This window comes from Sapajus apella, unplaced genomic scaffold, assembly GCF_009761245.1.
Source record: "Sapajus apella isolate SASKATOON/1434 unplaced genomic scaffold, GSC_monkey_1.0 scaffold3970, whole genome shotgun sequence".
In the NCBI taxonomy this organism is placed as follows: Eukaryota; Metazoa; Chordata; class Mammalia; order Primates; family Cebidae; genus Sapajus; species Sapajus apella.
The window spans coordinates 862-4218 of record NW_022440896.1 but is presented as its reverse complement, the minus strand read 5'-3'; the positions used below and the strand labels follow the sequence as shown (position 1 = coordinate 4218).

Here is a 3357-nt window from a genome sequence, read left to right as displayed (position 1 = left end):
TGTTACGGTTGGGGAAGCCAAATGCAGCCTTTACAATGGCCTCTACCTAGGAAAATAGCAAACCAAAAGCAAAACCACATTCCCGAAGGGAATCTCAGAGATTACTGACACCAACAATGACTTGAAAGACACAGGGGTGGCGATTCCCACATACTGAATCTGCCACATCCTCCTTCAACTTGCCTATTTGGCCCATGCAGACTGATGGATCTCGGAGAATGACAGTGGATTCTCATAAGCTTAACCCAAGAATCACTTCCATGGCACTGCTGTACCGGATGTGGTAATTGTTTGAGCAAATTACCATATCCCCCGGTACTGGTATGCAGCTATTGAGCTGATAAGTTTGTTTTTCTCCATTCCTGTTAATGAGACCCACCAAAAGCAGTTTGCTTTCAGCTGGCAAGGCCAGCAACCATCCACCCTCAGTGCCCAACCTCCGCCTTTGGTGCCCTCCCTCGGGGGTCTACTGATGCTCCAGCCCACGTCGTCATGTCGTTCTCATAGATCTTGATTGCCCTGATGGTCCATTGCATTGATGACATCATTCTGACTAGACCCAGTGAGGAAGAAGTAGAAACTCTAAATGACTGGTAAGACATCTGTGTGTCAGAGGATGGAAAACAAATTTGGCAAAAGTAGGCCAGACATAGTGGCTGACACCTATAATCCCAGCATTTTGGGAAACTGAGGTGAGAGTATCACTTCAGGCCAGGAGTTCAATACCAGCCTGGGCAACAAAGCAAGACCCCATTATTTCTTTTCTTTTTTCTTTCTTTCTTTCTTTTTTTTTTTTTTTTGAGGTTTCTATATTTTATTCGTTTCTTTAAGTGATGTTAATTACAGCATTTGAAGGGGAAGATCTAATTCCACACAAAATGGAAGACTCTAAAATGTACCCATTAAACTGCTAAAAAAAACAAATTGAGTGGTGAGAATACAACAGAAGCCCAATTTAGATTCTGAGTGTTGTCACCATGTGATTACAATCACACAGACTATTCTGAGCTTATAGCTGGAGCTCCTGGAACCTATTTCATACTCTGGTGCAAGGGCAAAAAAATACAACACAAGAAGGAGTAAGTCCTGAATTATTGGCTTCATCACATCCACCCTCTCCACCCCGTAATGGCACAAAAGAAACAGTGACCACATCCTGCAGACCTTTTGGTTCAAAAGAGGTGAACTGGGGTGGGAACAGGTCATGAAGATCTATCTTAAAAAGTCCCATTCAGGTGAGTTTGTATACACCATCAAGCAGAGAGCCTCTCATCAATTGGGGTTGGGAAACCAAGGTCCGATTCTCAGGAAATCACAATTTCATTCGTTTACTCAATATGAATTTACAAAGTGCCTACATATTATCAGCTTCCACTTGCAGCCATTTCTAGATAAAAAAGAAATCTGGCATCTCAAAGGGGCCCCCAAGTTCCCCCCAAGTCTACCACTGAAAGGACCTTTTTCGGAAATGGGTTTCTTCTGTACCTCTGAAAGGGCAACATCTTAAAGCTGAATCATCTTTGGCCTGGAGGTCTAACATATTTAGCAATACCTGCATCCCAGACATACAACATTGAAAGATACACTAAATTCTGAAGGTAGCTACGCTGCAAAATAGTTTAAAATTCAACAATTGTACAGTATTCATTTATGCTTGAAATTCCAGTCCTAAACTAGGCTTGTGGCCACCAGCATTGACGTTCTTGCCATCCAGAAGAGCTGACAGTGTCAGTTTGATACCTGGCTTTAGAGTCTGAGTGTATCCTAAACCTATCAGGCTGGAGTTGTTCACTTTAGCCGAGAAGCAGGCGTCAGGGTCAATCTGATACTTGGCTGCTATTCCGAAGCGCATGTTACCGTTTCCTGCTGTCCAGGCGAGATTGACAGCGGTCTCCAACTTCTTGTTCACCTTCTGGTAAATGGAGCTGCCAAACTCTGTCTCGTCATTCACATTAGTATGAAGCTGGAATTCATCAGTCTTATAGCCAACTGCAAAGTTGCTCCGGGTCACTAGGGACTTTGCCTTCTCAAAACTCATCTGGTAGCCAGCCAGCCAGACCTCATAACCTAGCACCACAGCACCCCGGATGGAAGGCCCAGCAATGTCGAAATCCATGTCGCAGCCCAGGTTAATGTGCTCCCGCTTGTACCCTGTCTTGATTTTTAGCATTCTTTTTCCCAGTGTTCGGTGAGAAGGATGAATCGAAAGTCAGCTTCAGTCCACGTGCAAGCTGATCTTCCAAGGTAATCTCAGTGCCTAGTGTATTGTCGGTGTTCCATTTCTCCGTAAACGTCAGGCCGTACTTGATCCATCTGTACTTGGTTTCCAGACTGCCCGTCACTTTGGTGGTCTCAGTGTTGGCTGAGCCTGAGCTTGGAAATGCCAATCCATTCTCAGATTTTGTTTTCAAATCAAGCTTTATTAAGGCAAATCCATAGCCCTTGCTGAAGACATCCCTGGCAGATTTGCCAAGATCGGCATACGTGGGTGGCACAGCCATCTTCTGCTCCGAGGCGGTGGCGGCGGGCTGAGCGGCATCTACGGCGGGGGCTGCTTTCTTTTTTCTTTTCTTTCTTTTTTGAGATGGAGTCTCGCTCTGTACCCAGGCTGGAAGGCAGTGGTGCGATCTCAACTCACTGCAACCTCCGCCTCCTGGGTCCCAGTTAGAGCAATTCTCCTGCCTCAACCTACCAAGTAGCTGGGATTACAGGGATGCAAAGACCCAATTTCTAAAAAAAGTGGTGGATTCAGGTTACTTCTTTAAGAATCTTTGTTTGGTTGTTACTTCTTTATTTCATGCATGTTATAGCAATTGTTTTATTTTGGGCTCAGGTCATCCTCCCGCCTGTCCTCCAGTGTTGCTGGGATCACAAGGCGGGCACCATCACTCCCGGCTTTTTGTTTTGTTTTTCAAAGAGACAGGGTCTTGCCGTGCTGCCCAGGCTGCTCTGGAACTCCTGGGCTCAAGCGGATCCTCCTGTCTTAGGCCCTCCAAGTAGCTGGGATTAAGGCTGAGCCATGGCGTCTGGCGGGGTATACTGGCTTTAAATGAGAAAAATGTTTGAACATTGACCTCCAGGTGTGGTCACGCGGGGCATGGAGCGGAGGGACCGGCCCTGCCGGAGCTGTTTTTATCAGCAGGTGAAGTAGCTGCAGTGCTTTCTTTAACTTTCAAGGAACCACCCATCTTTTCTAAAGCGCGCCATATTGCGCAGACCCCCGCCCGCCCGGCAGCCCGGGGTGCAGGGCCACGCCCAGCCCAGGACTCTGCAGCGGCTTAGCTCCTGGATCCCGCCTCCTATGCGTCTCCGGACGCCGCGGGGCAGTCCCGTGTCCTGCAAGCTGTGGGAGCCGCG

At 47.2% G+C, this 3357-nt stretch overlaps 1 pseudogene across 1 annotated transcript; it reads right to left on the bottom strand.

The window, feature by feature from the left end:
- Positions 1 to 809: 809 nt before the first annotated feature.
- Positions 810 to 2550, bottom strand: LOC116547650 (annotated as a pseudogene). Its single transcript, XR_004267134.1, has one exon. The product of XR_004267134.1 is annotated as a voltage-dependent anion-selective channel protein 1 pseudogene (transcript).
- Between the last annotated feature and the right edge of the window lie 807 nt (positions 2551 to 3357).